The sequence below is a fragment of the Pogona vitticeps genome, chromosome 10, assembly GCF_051106095.1.
Source record: "Pogona vitticeps strain Pit_001003342236 chromosome 10, PviZW2.1, whole genome shotgun sequence".
Classification (NCBI taxonomy): Eukaryota; Metazoa; Chordata; class Lepidosauria; order Squamata; family Agamidae; genus Pogona; species Pogona vitticeps.
The window spans coordinates 16,031,504-16,051,133 of record NC_135792.1 but is presented as its reverse complement, the minus strand read 5'-3'; the positions used below and the strand labels follow the sequence as shown (position 1 = coordinate 16,051,133).

Below are 19,630 nucleotides of genomic sequence, written 5' to 3'. Positions count from 1 at the left end.
ACGATGAGCAATAGCCCAACCGGGGACCGATTTAGAATCGCGGAGCTGCCCGCTTTCTCAACCTCCCCCCCTTGCTTGGAAAGTGGGGGGGGGGATGTCGAGCAGAGATGGCTTCATTCATTATTACCATCAATTTGGCGCTGGGCAGAAAACGTGAATTACGGAACTTCCCGGCTATTTTAAAACTGGATCCCCGGAAGCATGTGGCCGAGCCAGAAGCAGGTAAGCGGTAGCTTATTAGAGTTGAGAGAGGAAGGCTCAGGAGAACTGGTTCGAATCCAGGCTCTTTTATAGGAAAAACAAAACAAAACCTCTTCTGGAGTGACTCTGGTAAAACCACTCCTTAAATACTGTATCTCCCAAACCTTGAACCTTATAACTTGAGAGCACACAACACACACATAACAATTAGCCACGAACTCTGCTTTTTAAAAAGGAAGAACTTTTTGAAATTGCACAGCATTTGAAACACAGAAAAGATAGCTGGCTTTTAATAACACTGAGAGCAGGCACCCATACAAATAGATGGATTATTTAAAAAGAAAGATAAAGTACCAAATCTAAGAATGTGACAAAATACACAGAATTCCATGATATACAGCTGCTAAACAATGAAATCTTAGCATTCTAAAGATTGCAACCATGCTGGAGAATTGCTCAGAAAGTTCTTTATAACTGCAAGGATCAAATCACTTAGAATGAACTACATAAATTACTTTTAAAATGTCCAGAATTACACATGTAATTGTACACATTGTTTCCTGTTGTAAAATGGTGGCTAGGTATCTTTTCAGTCTGGAAAAGACCCTGATATTAGGAAAGTGTGAAGGCAAGAGGAGAAGGGGACGACAGAGGACGAGATGGATGGACAGGGTCACCGAAGCAACCAACATGAATTTGACCCAACTCTGGGAGGCAGTGGAAGATAGGAGGGCCTGGCGTGCTCTGGTCCATGGGGTCACGAAAAGTGATAATTGCTTATTAATCAGTGTATGGTACTTCAGGACAACTCACTATGACTTGTTAGCAAAAGAGAAGATCTAATGGTTTGGCCAAAGAAAATATGTCTGTGGCAGAAGCAGAAATGTTATTTTACAGCTCAGAGTCTACTATTCTACCCACTATGCCATACTGCCTCTTAATTATGTGCTGCCAATAGGAACTAACTTATACTGACCCTCATAAGGTTTTTAAGATAAGTGAGATATTTAAGGTGTGTCTTTACCAGTTCTACTCTCCGGTGAGTGACCACGGCTGAGTGGGCATCTGAACCCGGTCACTACACCCCACTGGGTATCCTCTTTAAGCACCTGAAAATGCTAAGCATCTGGGAGTATTACTAACCAATTTTCTTTTGCTGCAGTTGTCAACCCATTCCAGATGCCCTTGATTCCAGAATGTATTATGACAGCCCTCCCTCAAATCCATTGGTTTTGGATCAAAGCTCACAGCATCTCTGACCGTTAACCAGGCTGGCTGGAGCTGAGGAGAGGTCACGTTCTCCTATGAACCACTTTACCAGCATGAGAGGGAAAGGTTTTCAGAAAGCACAGAGACCAGGGAAAGGAATATACTGTGTGTTCAGGGAAGTCCAAGAACTTTAACCTGAGAACGCGCTGCTTCAAATGCCCCATTTGTCCATCGACTGTACAGGAAATATCACAACTTTTCTTTTTTGAAACTTCCATGTCTCTGCGACTTAATCAGTCATTCTGCTCATATATACTTTCTCTCCAGACCGTTTTGCATGAGTAGAGCAATCAGCACACTCCATGCAAAGGAAAGGAGCTAAGACTATCACGTTTCACATGTGAAGGTGAGAGCCAAGAAGAAATGTTGATATTTAAAAGTGAGCACTGATGCCTGGTAACACAACAGAGTAACAGGAGTAGGAGGGAGAGCAATATTCTTTGAAATGAACATCTCCTTTTTCCAGGATTCGCCCCTCCAGAGGCCATACACCCACCAGCTGCTGGGCATGTTGCTATGTACTACTGTTGATTGTTTTGCTCCTTCGCTGCCTTATCAGGTAACTCCTATTGGAAGATTATAAATTGTGCAGCATACTCCAGTGGGATCCCTTTTTTTGTCTCCTTCACCCTAACGATTACACCAAGGAGTGTTAATGTGACAAAGAAAAGTCACAGAGAGCTCTCAGCAAGAGCCCTCAGCGTATCTCTCTCAACAGAGAGATGGTCTTGTCAGCTAGATATTAGTCAGAGCCCTTGGTGGACAGCTCTGTTAAACCAATTGAGATGTCACTCAATTAATAAAATAAGCTGTTCACTTTGACATATGGTGATATTTGCTTTTAAAAAACACAATGTAGTGTCATGGGTTGCTAATCAGATGCCCTTATTCAAACACAGTTCAGGATACTGGATTTTCATTGGCATTTGGACAGCATCTACAGTATTCCCAAAAATTCACTTTGTTGCATGAGAATGTCCTTTATAAGAGCTTAGAAGTGTTACTTGTTGGACTATAGTTCCCAAAATTCCACCCCGCCCCATCCTGCCTGGAAGTTTTGAGCCCTGACTTTACGAGTCATGCCAACCAGTGTAGTATTGGAGGGTGGAAGATTCAGGACAGAGAAGAGAAAGTAGGCATCATTCATATATTTCAAAATGCATCATGGGATAATACTTTTATTAAGCTAATCTGAAGATCTCCAACTGTGCAGCTTTTGAGTCCTCCAAAAACCTTTCTTTAGAAACAAAGGCTCTCTTAAATGCTGGAGAGGATGTGGAGAAATAGGTACACTAACAGCATTCCTTGTCTAGTCACACTGGCCACATGACCACAGAAACTGTCCGTGGACAAACCGCTTGGAAACGCGGATGAGCACCGCCCCCCTAGAGTCAGACACAGCTGGACTAAATGTCAAAGGGAACCTTTACCTTTAATGCATTTGTGGCTCTTGTGCCCTAGAGTAGAAGACTTGCCTGACTTTTCAATTCCCCTCAATAACTCATATCAATGGCTTAGCCCTCCTCTCAATGCTGCATCTCAGACATCTGGAGGGTCATACTTTCCACCATGCTTGACTTAATGAATCTGTTACAACCAGAAATTTACTATTATCTTGAAGATAGGCAATTTTTGAATTGCTTTTGAAGACTAAATACCACTCTGGCTGTTTTATTAACCGACTTCCTTTGAACTATCCAGATCTTCAGACCTGGTGGCAAGTGTGGTTTCTGCTATTTGGAGCATGAGTTTTATTGTCCAACTGAGTTATGCCCAAGTAGTTCAAGATGCATCACCCATTTATAGAAACACACCATTATATAACTCTCTGTTTCCAAGGAAATGCATCTCCGTAGCTTGTTATTTTTGACAAAGAAGTTGATACACAAGTAGGTAATTAATGTAAAGGAAGAAAAAATTAGCCTGGTTTAAGTTAGAGAAGCAGAAATGATGTTTTTTTTAAAAAACCTTTGGGTTTAGAGTTTATATATTTGTTTTGTTTTGTTTCTGGCAGACAAAATATAAAGATGGTAAACTAAAGGCAGAGGTCCACATACTATAGGTGTATTATAGGCATTGCTTCCATTGTAGAATATTGAATTATCTGAAAACTGATTCAACATTATAGCTACATGAAAGTACAGTGGTGATATTGTATGGCAGAGTGAATCAACATTCTACAAGACAATTCTAAAAATGGGGGCAGCCCAAACAAAAAAGAGATCAGTTTTAAACTGGACTTTGGATTAGCACCAAATTTGTCACAGCTGTAGCAATCAGTCTGTTCTTGGTCTGTGCCAAATTTGGTGAAGGATAAATGAGAGTATTCATTTTATGATTTTTAAAAAATAAAACTATCTCCCCCCCATTCAAAAATTGGTGACCCTCAACTACCCCCTCAGCTCACATAAGTTAAAAAGAGCAGTCTCCTCTATCATGAAAGAAAATTGTTGCCCATGCTCACTTTTCTTTATTTAGAAAGAATCTAGATTGTAGGAGTTGAAATACTGGGCCTCCAAAAAGGTCTTTCAAATGGGAGAAACAGCAGTTTCTTCCAACACCAAGCATGCATGGTAGAGGTTTACCAGGAAGAAGAACTTGGGCAAAGGCTACATTGTAACTGACTGGGCAGGGAAGGGAGACATTTGGAGAACTGCAGGACAATTAAAGTCACAGACCATATGAGTGTACAATTTTGCATGTTTCCCCATTAAATGCCATTCTGTTTTCAAGCCTATAAATGAACATTTTGAATTTTATTCCTGTTTTCCAAAGTATTAACTATTCCCCCCCAGTTTTGTGTCATCTGCAAATAAGTATTCCCTGCACTCCCTCATCCAAGTCATTAATTAAAATGTTGAAGTGGTACCCACTTGTTACCTTCTCCAGTTTGAGTAGGAGCCACTGATACAAACTCTCTGAGTATGATTTTGTATCCAATGGTATATCCAGCTGACACTTGATCTGTCCAGCCTGTACCTAGTTAGCTTGCTAATCAGAATATCATGGGGAACTCTGTCAAAGGCTTTATAGAAGTCAAGATATATTACATCTATAGCATTCCTGCCATCTACCAGGGAAGGACAATGTTAACAGAATGTTCTATTGTTAACTGCTCTGCTCAGATCTTGCTAAACAACAACTGTGGCTTACTTTATTGAGTCTCATGCTAGATGTTTGTCTCTTGCTGCCCCACCCCAGTAACATTTTCTTTTCCAGTACTTTCTGCCGAGGTCTAGCAAACTAACACTTTCCTTATTGAGTCAATCTATCTCATGTTAGGTCCTTTCCCTTCTTCCTCCTGCCTCTATAGTTCCTTTTCTTAACAACATTATATTTTCTGGTCAGGTCTGTATTCTCATTATATGTGCAAAGTAGGGTAGCCTCAGTTTACTCATTTTTGTTCCAGTGGAAGTTAAGAGTGGACGTGATTGAGCCCCCACTTACATGTTTTTCTGGTGGTCTGTGGTATGACTTGATATTTTTTTTCTGTCTCTCTTCACTGTCCATTATTTACATAGTATGGATGTGACATGGAAGGAAGCACCATATTTTCATCAATCCAAATGGAGACTAGAGCTGAGAAACTTTAAAAAATGATTCATTTGAAATGTGGTGCTGGGGGAGAGCTTTGTGGATACCGTGGATTGCCAGAAAAACAAACTAATGAGTCCTAGATCAAATCAAGCCTGAACTATCTCTGAAGGCAAAAATGACAAAACTAAAGTTGTCCTACTTTGGGCACATTCAAGAGAAGGCAAGATTCTCTGGAAAAGACAATAATACTGGGAAAGGTATTATTATTATTATTATTTATTTATTTATTTACTGGCCAGGTATGTAAACCATACCCGGAATTTAATATGGCTACCGGCCACACTTAAAAACACTACACACACACACACACACACACACACACACACACACACACACACACACACACACACACACACACACACACACACCATAAACAGAAAATTCACAAGACAATTAAGAACAAGTTCTACAAAAACCGATTGCCTCAACTCCCAGTTGCATCAGATGGTTACAAATTCAGCAGTTTGATGGCACAGGGAAAAAAACTATTTTTGTGCCTCAATGTTTTAGTATACAGCGTCTTGTATCGCCGACCAGAGGGAAGAAGATTAAATAAGTTGTGACCAGGATGCCGTGGATCTGCCGCGATCTTTTCTGCTCTCTTTTTAACCAGTGCAATGTACAACTCTTCCAATGATGGCAAATCAGCTCTGATTATTTTTCCAGCAGTTCTGACAGTCCTCTGAAGCCTGTTCTTGTCCAGTTTGGTTGCCGAACCGAACCAAACAGTTATGGAAGAGCAGAGGACAGATTCAATAATGCCTCTGTAAAATTGGACAAGCAGCTCCCGAGGCAGATTGAATTTCCGAAGTTGTCGTAGGAAATACAGACGCTGGTGAGCTTTTTTAATGATGCCATCGATGTTAATTGACCATTTCAGGTCCCGAGAGAATACAGTGCCCAGGAACCTGAACGACTCTACTACAGAGACCGTACTACCTAAGACGGAAAGTGGGAGTATACAAGGGGGGTGTTTTCGAAAGTCCACTATCATCTCCACCGTTTTCTGTGGGTTGAGCACTAAGCTATTACTGTTGCACCATGCGACAAGATGCTCAACTTCCCGTCTGTATGCCGACTCGTCTCCGTTCTTAATAAGTCCAATGACCGTCGTATCATCTGCAAACTTCAGAATCTTAACAGAGGGATTCGTGGAAATACAATCATTCGTATATAAGGAGAAAAGTAATGGGGAAAGTACACACCCTTGGGGGGCTCCCATACTAACTATACGGATATTAGATGTTGTTTTCCCCAGTCTCACTTGCTGTTTCCTATTTATTAGAAAGCTATGTATCCATTTACAAACAGAAATGGGTACCTTTAGTTGAATCAATTTAAGATACAATTTAGATGGTACAATTGTATTAAATGCGGAACTGAAGTCGACAAAAAGAACCCGTGCATAAGGCCCTGAGGAATCCAGATGTTGTAGGATGTAGTGCATAGCCATATTGACAGCATCATCTACTGATCTGTTAGGCCGATATGCAAACTGGAGAGGGTCCAACAAAGGATCAGTGATGTCCTTCAAGTGGGTCAGCACCAATCTCTCAAAGACTTTCATCACTGCAGATGTTAAGGCGATGGGTCTGTAGTCGTTCAGTCCGCTAATAGAAGCTTTCTTAGGTACTGGGGTAATAGTGGAAGTTTTAAGACATGTAGGGACACTACACAACTCCAACGAGCTGTTGAAAATCCGTGTTAGGATAGGCGCTAATTGTGCAGCGCACACTTTCAAACAGAAGGGAGTCACCCCATCTGCTCCCGGAGCTTTCCTAACCTTTTGTATCTGAAGAAGATCACGCACATCTTTTTCGCAACAGGAAAAGAAGAGGACAAAATACGAAATGGATTCATTCCCTAAAGGAAACCAGAGTTTACAAGAGCTGAGCAGCACTGTTGAGGGCAGGACATTTTGGAGATCACTCATTCCTAGGGTTGCTATAAGTCAGAGTTCACTTAATGGCACATAACTATGTTGCTCCGTGTATGTTTTCCCCAGTAACCGTAGATCATGTGATCATATCCCGGGATCCTGCAACACCGGGTAATTCAACATTGTTTTTTCCTCTGGTTTATGGATGTGGGTTGCGCTTCTCCATACATGATTCAAAATGCCAGGAAATGGTCCAATGTAATGTCCATGTTGCCAGCAGGAAAAAGGATGCTAAAATTTGTGTAGCAAAGGGCAGCCTGAATGTTCATGACATCAGTTGTCAGGAGTCATGATGGTCTACAGCAGTGGTTCTTAACCTTTGTTACTCAGATGCTTTTGAACTGCAACTCCCAGAAACCCCAGCCAGCACAGCTAGTGGTGAAGGCTTCTGGGAGTTGCAGTCCAAAACTCCTGAGTAACCCAAGGTTAAGAACCAGTGGTCTACAGGACTCTTGTGCTCATTACCATTCATAAAGAGACACCAATCAGTGGAAAAATCTTAGATCATGACTCCTTTTTTCATCAATTAACCCTTCTCACCCAAACACAAAACAATTGGGGCTGTTTTTCTACATGTTCTACAGCATATGTATTCATTGCTTGTAAAATATCAAGTGCTGTGAAGAAACCTAATTTGGGAGATAATTAACAGGGGCTTCTACATCTAGATAATCAGTCACACATGAGTGGACTGGCTCTTGAACTGACTGCATATGTGGATAGAGAAAAGTTACCCTTCCTAGTATTTGTATACTAACTATTATCTTTTATGTCTTTTGTCTTAATTGTGTAAGGGTCTTGGGTCCTTTTTGTCTTGGATCCTTTTTTTTAAGGAGAAAGGAAGGGTAAAATTATTTTAAATACATCGATAAAATAAATTTCATATTTTGGATTCAGAGAATGGAAGTCTTTCCTCTTCCTTCTCATCTGCATCAGGAACCAACTTTTTCTTTGCTGAAGCATGGTATCAGCTGAACTTGATATTTGCTGCTGCTCTTTCTGCCAATGTTTCAAATACAAGGTGATGATTATTTATAAATTCTGATATTGAGGAGGAGGCTGAGAGAATAGTCATCAATATTTGCTGCTCCATTCATCCTGATGTAGAGAAGCAAATCAACAAATACAGAAAGGTGGAGGTGAATGTGATTTAACTTTTTGTGTGTGGTGAAACTGAGTAATGGGGAATATGAAATGTGGAATTCAGTTGCTGGAGACTTTGATGCTTCTGTTGTGAGTACCTGGGAAGCTGGCTGAACAGGCAGTGGTCAGCATATACAAAGGACAATCTGCACCTTCAACTTACCTCCTGTTAATGAACAATTCAAAGAAAGAATTAAGAAAAGAATCAACACTTCCCTGCTAACTTTTTAGAAAGAGCTGAAAGAGGAACTGACAATCCCTTGTTTGTATTCTCGAAGGCTTTCACGGACGGCATCCAATAGTTGTTGTAGGTTTTTCAGGCTGTTTAGCCATGTTCTGGAGGTTTTTCTTCCTAATGTTTCACCAGTCTCTGTGGCCAGCATCTTCAGAGGACAGGAGTCAGAACTCTGTCTGTGTTCTGGTGTACTGTGTGGGATTGTTGAGTACTTGTAGCTGTGAGATCAGGTTTTGTTCTTTTCAAGAGACTGGGTTTTGAGCATAACCTTACTAGTGTGCGAAATGAGTGGAGGATTAGAAAAAGTAAATTAATTACTATCATTCTCTAATGTGTATCTCTTAGATGCCTTTAAGTCTATATCTGCATTTGTTCCTGCATTTTGAAAGCCCTTTTCTTGTTACTGTTTGGAATGATTGCCTCTTTGTCCTATTTAATTGTGTGTTTTTTTCCTCTTTAATAAAGTACAAAAATCCTTTCAAGCAGCTGTCTGAATTTTTGGCTGAGAGGGTTTGTAGTACTAAAACCAGTCCTCACCTTGACTAGCTACTGGGAATTTTCAGTGTTTGTATGGGAGCAATGGCTGATACCTTGCAAGGTTGATATGCTAGCTCGCTAAGTGCCTAGCCTTGGAAATTATTTTTTGTTTTAGGCTCCCTGGAGCACTGCCGAGACTAGGAGACTGGGGTGTTGAGAGTGGTACAGTTCCATTCAACATCCATAGCCATCACCACATCTGACTCCTCACTGGGCTCTCCCACCTCAAGATGAGCAAGTGTGGCTGAGTGGCTATAGAGATGAGCTCTTGATTGGGTAAACTTTGACATTTTTCAATCCAAAAGACAGTCAATCAGATGCCTAATTTAAGCCTAATTTAATTTACCTCCCAAAGGTTCAAGTAAATTCTCAATAAGCATCATTTTGCAAGGAAAGATTTACATTGCACATACGCACCCTGAGAGTGATTTAAAATGAGGTTTGGCAACAATAATCCATGTCTTCCTTTAGCTGTATCTCAATATTTGGATATGTTGTGCTCTACTCTTGGGCATAAAAGAACATTAGTCCTAAAGAAACATGACCGAGGGTGTTGTGCTTGGTGTTGGGTGGGGTAGAACCACTCAAAATTCAAATAATTTCTTGGGGATTAATAATCCAACAACTTCCAGTTGCACAAACATGTACTTGAGTGCCCACAGTTACTCTGAAAGACACGGGTTCTGGACATTTTTATTACTTTGTGCCCACAAGTTCTAGATACTTAGAGAACTTGTTGAAAAACAGCTGCTTTGTGTTTGGGTGAGAACTAGTTAACTGATGGAAAAAACCAGTCAGATTCTGGGATTTCCCCCTGCTTGTTGTCTCTTTATGAATGGTCGTGAGCCCTGTAGACTCTCTTGAGTGCAGCCTTTGAAGTCCTCAGGCTACCCTTCACTATGTAAAGCTTGGCATCTTTCCCCTTGCTGGCATCATGGACACAATACTGTGCAGCAATATTGAGCTGTTTCCTGGTATTTTGAATCATTGATCGAGAAGCACAGCATCCCATATTCATGAAGCAAAGATTTATTGAATAATTGAATGAATTTGTCCTTGGGGAAATGTTAGGCCTCTCATTTCACACATTCATCGAAAAGGCAAGGCATTCAGGCTGCAGTCTCTAACGCTTTTTTATTATTTTCGTTCTAGTGCCTTTTAAACAAAAACAAAAAATTAATGTAGGGGAGGGAGACAAAAAAAAAAAGAAGTCTAATGAAGTGGAGATGGAGAATACTGAGTAGCCAAAAATAATCCATGTCCACTGAAAAGGAAAGATGAAAAACTGGAGGAAGGAATTGGGGGAAAGAGTACACTGGAAAAAGGTATGAACTGGAACTCTGAACAAGAGTACTCAGTTAGGAGGCAAAAACGCACTGCAACTTTGTGTTGCAGAACCTGATTGTTGCCCTTTGTTTTCCACTTGGCTGCTTGCCTCGAGGAAAATGGCATCAAGCAAATGGCAAACCACTGGGCTCCTCCTCATCTGGGTTTTCAAGTCTTTTGAGAAGAAAGTAATGTCAACAACATTGCAGGTCTCTGTTATTTTTAGTCCTGATCTTCCGATCTAATTTGTTTATTTATAGATTGCATTTATTTATGGCACATTGAACAGATGATATGCCATGGTGTTAGGAACTGGGAAGTCTCTTGGTGCTTTGGAATTTCAGGCAGCTGATTCATGTGCAGTACTGGATGCAATCACCCATCCACTCTGATTGAATTTCAAGTTTGGAATTAGTTCAGAAGATGACCTCAGTGCTGGGTTTTTCCACCCTTTCTTGTGTATAATTTCAGAGAAAACCACCAAATGAGGAAGCCACCGCCTGTACCTTAAGGATGGTAGCATGTCATTACAGTAGCTGAAAAGTTTCATTCAGGTTTGAGTACTGTAGTATCTTTCAACATTTGAACCTATTCTGTTAAATCAAAAGTGGAAAGCATATGCTGCCCGCAAGTCATTTTAGCAGCTCCCAGGCATCTGCCTCAGACCCTCCAGTAGCCCATAATTTGAGCAAAAAAGGAGAATTTGCCAAGAAAAGGAGAAATGCCTGTTGGAGTTTTATTTACAGTCTTACATGCTGCCTTTAATTTGACTGGGATGGACTTTTTTAGGCTGGGATAATTTATCCAGCACTAACCAAAGTTCCTTCCATTGTTTGATTTCAAAGGGAGCCCTGCTTTTCTGCTGAGCTTTCTCTCTCTTTAGCCTGTTGGTGGCAGTTTGTTTGCTGCAGATCTATTCGGTTGATTGCTAAGTAAGTGTGCAGGGGGAAAAAGCAATACAGTATACACACCTGTCATTTCAAACAACTGTAAGTGAATTTTTTAAAAAATTCTTTCTCCTACAAATGTCTCAGAGTGAGTTATTAGATACTTTAAGTGGCAGTTACAGATACAGTTAAGTGCCATAAAAGGGTGGACTATTTGGAGAACTTGTAGCTATTCTCCCCTGTGGAACTTTGTATTTCTACTGCATAGCAAAAGGAATTTTACTAGAAATTCAGAACTCTGCAATACTGACATCTCTAGGAACAACAATTCTCTTAAAAGAAGGAAGCTTCCAGGTGCTGTTCCCCTTTTCCCTGGGTCTTGGGTTTTTTATTTTGTTTTGTTTTGTTTTTTTAAATGAAACCAGAATTGAATACTAGTCACTACAATTTTTGTTGGGGGAGGGGAGCCCACAGTGGGTCCCAATGTGGAAAATTGGCCCTATGACCACCGGGGTTTGCTCACCATAATTGTGGCAAGACTTAGATGCGAGTGGTGGTATTTGGCAACTTGGCCCAACCATGCAGCTTCCTCAGGCAGCTCATTTTGGTTCATAGGAGGGCAACAGTATTGTACATTTTATACCAGCAAGAAAAAGGTGCTGGTGGGTTTTTTTTTCCTCTCTTATGCCAAAAACATGGCTGGCTTGTGCTAGCAGTTACCTTGGTCTGGGTACCATTTGCTACCGAACTTTTGGAAACAAAAGAACCTTGGGCCAGTTAGGCCAATCCATATCATATTTGGTCTTGTGCTTTTCCTGCTCCCTTCAGCATTATTGTATTTTCCAGTGAATCTTGCCTTTCCAGTGAATCTTGCCTTCTCATGATTTTCTGCTTCTGCCACATTGCTGAAAAAAGGCATCAAATTGTTCAAACTTCTAAGGGTGTGTGGACATGGAAGCATGTGTGCAGATTTTCATCCCCAGCAATTTCCTACCTATTGCATTAAATTTAAAAAGCAAGGGTTGCAAGTTTAGGATATTATAACCAGTGGTGGGATTCAGCCGGTTCGCACCGGTTCTGCAGAACCGATACCTAATGTATGATCGGTTTTGCAGAACCATTTGTTGGCCTGCTGAATCCCACCACTGCCAAGGAGGCGCCACCAAGCCTGGCAGCCCCCTCCCCAGAAAGCCTGGGCACCTCCTACTGGCCCAAGCCAAGCAGCAGTATCCGCTCCCGGCTCCCTCTTGCCGCCCCTTGCTGTGCCACCCGGGCTCCGGCCTGGCCCTCCCATCCCCACCTACCCTGGGGAGGTCGGAGGTGCTCAACTCTGCGGGGTCCGCAGGAGAGTTTGGGCTGGGCTGGCACAGGCAGCCACCCTTACTTGGGGAGGCGGCCCGTGCCGGCCCCTCCATCCGTCGAGGCAGCAGCCACCTCCCTCCGTGCCACGCTGGTCACGGCAACTGGAGCCGCTGCTGCCGAGCGAGCGAGCAAGCATCGCCGCCGGGGAGGAGTGGGGCCAGCCGCCAGGCAGGGGTGGGGCAGGGGCGACCAGGAGGCGGCGGGCAAGCACCCCTTGCCCAGCTGCCATCGAGGGGACGCGCCACCTGGCTCTCCCTGGAAGAGGGGAGGGGAAAGGCAAGGAGGGAGGGGAGGATGTGCCCCCAAGGAGACACCTGGCCCCCAATCCACCCACAGAGTGGGGTTGCCATCCACCCCCTTCCCCATCCCCAAGACCCCCAACTCGACCGGATGCCGGCAGGAGGGGCTGCCCAGCTTGGCCAGGACGACGAGGAGGAGGGCACCTCTGAGCACACGCAGAGGGCCAGGGCTGAAAGGGGCCCTCCCAAGGAGAGGAAGAAGGTGGCTGCTAAAAGACAGGAGAGCCAACTTGGACCGGCAACAACGGGTCTCCACCCAGCCAGGCCGCCTTCTAGTCCTTTACAGGAAGGGACTTCGGGGCACAGGAAACCATCGCTTCTGCTTCAGACTAGGGCTCCCAAAATCCCCCTGCCTGAGTGGGCCAAAGGCAAGCAGCCCCTGTCCAGTGGGGCCATGCTGACTGGCTGGCTGGCAGGCAGAGCATGGGAACTGGAGTCTGCAGGAAGAAGGTTTCCCACTCCTAGGCTCTGGGCCAAGTATTGATAACCCCGGGGATCAAGGGTCTGCCGGGGAGATTGGATCCAGTGGGATCTTTTAGCCGTTTCTTGCACCCCAAGGAATATTTAGGCTACTGGCAGCAACGAGGGGGAAGCCCGTGGCTGCAGGCTTGGGGTCCAGCATTAAAAACCAGCCACTGCCTTCCAGCAAGTGTTTTCCCTCCCAGGGAAACCCCAGCAACCTGACGGGCTGAAATATTTTGGCTCTGAGGCTGCTGGAGGGAGGAGAGAGAGAGGCCTATTCCCCTGTCACACCTGCTCCCTTTGTGTCCCTAGCAGGGTGGCCTTGCAGAGGGGGGGCAGAGTTGGGACAGGCCTCCCTCTGCCCGCTGAGCTACACTGGGCCTTTATCCCCGTCTCTGGCAGCAAAATGTCCAGTCTCCCCCCCCCCCCCCAAAAAAAGAACCACTCCAAAAACAGAGCCAGGCATCGCACATCTGAGGGGAAGGCCTTGGTCCAGTGAGGCCCATGAGGGTCACCCGGACGTAGGGTTGCCAGATGTCAGGCAAAAGGAGGACATGTCCTCCTTTTTAACCTAATGTCCTCCGTCAGGCAGGCAAAGATAAAAACCTTTAAAATGTCAGGCTTTTGTATATTTTATGTTATAATTTTGGATGGGAGGGAGAGAGGTGGAAGGACCCCCTTCCCCCTGGCTTTCCCCGCCCCCACCTGCCCGCCCATCCCCGGTATTTTGAAAAAAAGCCTCCATTGAATTTATTTTTAATTTTTAATATGACTGTTTCTTGGTCGGTTCACTAAGAGACATTTATTGGCAGCTATTGTAATAAAATTGTATTGATTGTGGGTTTAATCTGGAATGATTCAATTGAAGCATTCAATATGTCCTCCTTTGTCCTCCTTTTTGTCTTTCTATGTCCTCCTTTTAGTACCCGTGTATCTGGCAACCCTACCCGGACGGTCTCACTTTGGAAAGGGCCACTGCAGGAAAGCTTCCAGGGCTTAAGGCCAAAGCCGGAGGCTGGAGATTGCCCTCCTCTTGGAGAACAGTTCGGGTTAGCAGCAAGTTTGGAGGGAGAAGGATCATAGAACTGGCCACTGGGAAGAGATCCCAGAAGGACATCTAGTCCACCCTCCTTGACAGGTACAAGGGGCTACCCCAGAATTGTTCATGGGTGGTTTCCAAACAGCTTGGATGGCCACCTGTCAGGAATGCTCTTGCTGTGGGTTTTTAGCATTGGCAAAGAGCTGGTCTACTCAAAGTTGAAGAACCACTGGTTGAGACGAACTTTGGGATCACATCCTTTATCTTCAATAACTGTATGTCAGGTATTTAATATTAAAAATCTCCCTTTGAACATAATCTAGTTGTCTGTACTTCTTTTACTGTTCTTATTGCAGTATTTAATGCGTGAATTATTAAACTACCTTTCAGTATATCTTTTGGTATAGTTAAAATGGTCATTAGGACATAGAACCTGTTGTTAATTTATTTGAATCCCACCACTGATTATAAACAATAAGGCAGCTTGCCCCAACTACAGTTGTGTGTTAGGCCACCACTTCCATCAAATCCATCCAACTTATCTGTATTAGAGTACATGTGTGGTGTATAGACAGTCAGTTTTTGGTGCTAACAGGTATGCCCAGTTAGAAGGTACTGTGTTAGATGGACAGATAATCTAGAATGAAGGCTGTTTTACCAAATTCTTTGCTGCAGACAACACAGTTATGAAACTATCAGTTGCCATATGTTTTATTGGTCAGTTATTACATAGTTTTAGCAGTTTTACTTATATTTTTGATTTTGCATTGCTTTTTATTGTAAACCAACTGAATTAGTGCCTTGGCACTAATGGGAGCAGTATACAAATCCAACAAACAAACAAATGTTGTGCTCAGAGTAGGATAGCCTCGGTTTTGTTATCCATCACATTTCTCCTATCCTGGCTAGACTGCATTGGCTGCCCATTTGTTTCCATATTGACTTCAAAGTTTTAATGCTCACTTATAAGGCCCTAAACGGTTTAGGACCTCGATACTTGGCGGAACGCCTTCACCCACCAAGTTCTACCCGGACCACCCGTGCGAGCCAGGAGGTGAGGCTGAGGAGCCTGATGCCGAGGGAGGCCCGGAGGGAGAAGACACGAAACCGGGCCTTCTCGGCGGTGGCTCCTCGCCTTTGGAACAATCTCCCTCCTGAGATTCGCGCGGCCCCTACTCAACTAAAAACATGGCTCTATGTCAAGGCCTTCCCTCCTGCAAGCACCTAATCTAACTTAATTTATTTTTCTCTTCCTTATCTATTTACTATTTAGGATTATTTATGATTTTTGTCATTTTCTGTTAATTGATATTTTTAATTTATTCTATTATAATTGTATACATGTTCCTGTTAGCCGCTCAGAGTGGTATAGATTTACCAGATGAGCGGGATATAAATCAAATAAATAAATAAATAAATAAATAAATAAATAAATAAATAAATAAATAAATAAATAAATAAATAATTTGCTGCCCGAAAAATATCAGGCTTGATTTTATCTAGGACTCAGTCGTTTGTTTTTCTGATAGTCCAGGGTGTCTTGCAGCACCACATTTCAAATGAATTAATTTATTGTCCTGTTAGCTTTCTTTACTGTCCAGCTTTCACACCCATACATGGTGATCTGGAATACAAGAGTGTGGTCTTGGTCTCCAGTGACATATCCTTCCACTTGATAATCTTTTCTAATGCTTTCATTGTTGCCCTTCCGGTTCTCATCCTTCTTCTGATTTCTTGGTTGCAGTTTCCATTTGGATTGATGACTGAGACCAGTTATACAAAATCTGGCTTCCTGTAACTTGAGCCTATTATTATGTGTCCCTCACTCTGGGATGATTGGAAACAGATCCTGTTCCTGCTCTGTTTGATTATCTTTCAAGTATTTGAAAAGTGCTGCCATATCTCCCCTCAGTCTTCTTTTCTCAAGGCTAAACATGCCCAGTTCTTTCAGTCTTTCCTGATAGGGCTTGGTTTCCACTCCGCTGATTGTAGAATCGTAGAATAATGAAGTTGGAAGGGACCTATAAGGGAGTCAAGTCCAACTCCCTGCTCAATGCCAGAATACAAATCAAAGGATATCTGCCAGGTGGTAATTGTGAGGGTTCACCTTTAGGCTCCTTCTGTGATGCAAATAATTTTTTGTGATTTTGAAACAAGTGTGATATTTATTGGAGTATTTAACAAATAACCGGTATCAACAAAACTGTTCCTACGCTTCTCTTCTTCTGACAACGGGTCAGTCAGGGGCTTCCATTCTTCAACTAGAAACGGGTTTCCTTCACCCGCGTTCCATGGACCTGTCCAGTCTATAGATGTTTTTGGGTTCAACATCTGTCCTGCTTCTCCTTCCAGCAGGGGAACAGTGTCGTTCTCCCGGTCATCCACCCACGTGGAGCGTCCGGTCAGTGAGGGGGTCGCCCAGGGTCCTCCCTGTATCCCTTCCTCTTCATCTTGCTCACCCTCCATTCTAGCCTTTCTCTTCTTTCTCTCGCTACCTTCTCTTTTTCCTCTCTCAGCCTCCTCTGCCACTCCCTGGCCTTAGCTTCTCCCCAATAAGAGGGTCTTGGGGAAATTTCTCTTCTTCTCCTGTAGGCCTCCTCCTCCTTAGGGATTCTCAGTCTTTCCCATGCGCCAGTCCAGGGGTCTTCCACCCAGACCCATTCCCAACCTGGTGGCAACTGTTCTTCCCCCCTTCTTATATTTATTTATTTATTTATTTATTTATTTATTTATTTATTTATTTATTTATTTATTTATTTATTTATTTATTTATTTTATATGCCGCCCACACTACCCAGAGGTATCTGCCATCCCCGCCTCTATTTCCACCCTCTTCTTCCGCTCTACTCCCGCCGATTTCTCCTGAGTCCCTTCGGCCATTAACTTTTGTAATTCTCTCTCTATTTCCCGAGTATTTGTCCCTCGGTGTTCTATTCTCTTGGGATGGGAGATGGGTAGGGTCTGCATCTCTTTCTTAGCTGTCATTGTGAGGGATAGCACTCTAGCGAGAGGACTACTACTTGCGCCCCCCCCGTCTCACAGTAGTCTACGTTTTTCTGCAATGCCTTCAGCATTCACCATCTCTCAAAGTAATTGGTTCCACTGTCGTACTGCTCTAACAGTTAGGAGGTTTTTCTTGATATTCAACCAAAGTCTGGCTTCCTGTAACTTGAGCCCATTGTTGTGGACACTGGGATAATTGAGAAGAGATCCTGCCCCTCCTCTATATGACACCCTTACAAGTACAGTACAGTCAACCCTCGACTTACGAACATCTCTAGATATGAACTTTTCGATTTACAAACGGCTCCGTTGGTAAAAATTGGCATCAACTTGCGAACAGAGCTCGACCTACGAACGAGGTCAAGGCTCCATTCACAAGTCAATGCCATTTTTTTTGTGAATGGAGCCGTTCGTAAATGGCTCCCTGCAAAAAGGCAGGGAGAAAGGGCTGGAAATTTAAATTTCCAGCCCTTTCTCCCTGCCTTTTTGCCTTCTGAGCTCTCAAAGGGCTTTCCCCCCGACATCGGAGAAAGCACTTTGGGACCTCTGAAGCCAAAAAGGCAGGGAGAAAGGGTGGGAAATTGAAATTCCCAGCCCTTTCCCCCTGCCTTTTTGCCTTTTGAAATGCTGGCACGGATTAATTACGTTCCCATGCATTTCAGTGGGAAATGGTACTTCGACTTGCAAACTTTTCAACATACAAACGTCATTCCAAAATGCATTAAGTTCGTGAGTCGAGGTACCACTGTATTTGAAAAGTGTTATCATATTTCCCCCCAGTCTTCTTTTTTCAAGACTTAACTTTCTTCACAAGGCTTTGTTTCCAGTTCTCTGATCATCCTGGTTGCCCTCCTCTGAAATGGTTCTAATTTGTCAGGTCTTATTTTCAGGAAAACAGGGTATTCAGCCCACACCTAGTTAGCTTCCTAATCAGGATAACATGGGGCACTTTGTCAGAAGCTTTGCTGAAGTCCAGATATATGATCTCTAGAGCATTCCCTCTGTCTACCAGGGAGGTTACTTGATCAAAAAACGAGATCAGATAAGCCTGGCAGGATTTGTTCTTGACAAATCTGTGTTGGCTTCTATTTATTACTGCATTGTTTTCTAAGTGCTGGCATAGTGACTGCTTTATAATCTGTTCTACAATGTTCACTAGGATTGATGTGAGGCCGACTGGTCTGTAGTTCCCAGATACCTCCTTTATGCCTTTTTTTTTTTTTTTTTTTTTTTTTTTTTTGAAGTTGGGGACATTATCCCTCCTCCAATCATCTGGTACCCATGATTTTAAAAAAAAGATAGTGGTTTCGAGAGCTCTTCAGCCAGCTCCTTCAGTACTCTCCGATGCAGTTCATCCAGCCCTGGAGATTTGAACTCGTTCAAGGTAGTAAGGTATTCCTTGACTATTTGTTTATTTATCTCCAGCTGCATTCCTGTCCCCACCACCACTTGCACTTCCAATTTGTTTGTAAGTTCATAGTCTGTTTTATGGGAAAAGACTGAACTAAAATAGGAACTGAGCACCTCTGCCTTTTCTTTGTCATCTGTTATCATTTTTCCATCTCCATTGCGGAGCTCTGCCACTATGCCTTTTGTTTGTCTCTTGGTACTCACATACCTGAAGAATGCTTTTTTAAATTGCTTTTAGTGTCTCTAGATAACCTCAGCTCTTTCTCAGCTTTTGCCCTCCTAATGCCATCCCTGAAATTCCTTGCTATTTTTTTTCCTTGTGGCCTGGCTTTTCTTCCACTTCTTCTTATTGAGGGGCTTTCTTCCTACTGTAATCGAGAGCAGTTAGTAATTAATTGCCAGAAGACCAAAGTTCTCGTGGTCGGTAGAAGAAGAATGAAGCACAATTGGGCTATCAATGGTCATCCCATAGAGCAGGTTTCCAGCTACAAATACTTGGGCATAATCTTTCACACCTCGGGTTCCTGCCCCCCCATAAAGCATGCAGCACTGAATGCTCATAAAAGTGCAGCGGCATTAACAAGATTTTTTCTCACCAAAGGGGGTCACCATATCTCCTCAGTTGTTCAGGTTTTCAAAGCTAAAGTTGTTGCTCAAATGCTCTGTGGGTTCCAGTTGTTTGTTTTATCTGATCTACGTCCTCTTGAGGTAGTTCAAACCACATTTTTGAGATCTATTTCTGACTTTACCCCCTTGTAGCCCTTCATTTGGAGGCTGGCCTAATCGCCATAAGAGCACACGCCAAAGTCCACATGTTTAATTACTGGCTAATGCTTCTCTTCTCTTATAAAGCTTGGCACAGATGTCGCCTTTTGACTCCTTTCAATCAGAATGGAAACTACAACTCACAAAAGAAATAAG

General features: G+C 43.1%; 1 long non-coding RNA gene across 1 annotated transcript; it reads left to right on the top strand.

The window, feature by feature from the left end:
• Window positions 1-9: 9 nt before the first annotated feature.
• Window positions 10-14,614, top strand: LOC140702155 (uncharacterized). Its single transcript, XR_012081208.2, has 2 exons — window positions 10-222; window positions 14,181-14,614. It is a non-coding gene; the product is annotated as an uncharacterized LOC140702155 (long non-coding RNA).
• The last annotated feature ends 5,016 nt before the right edge of the window (window positions 14,615-19,630 follow it).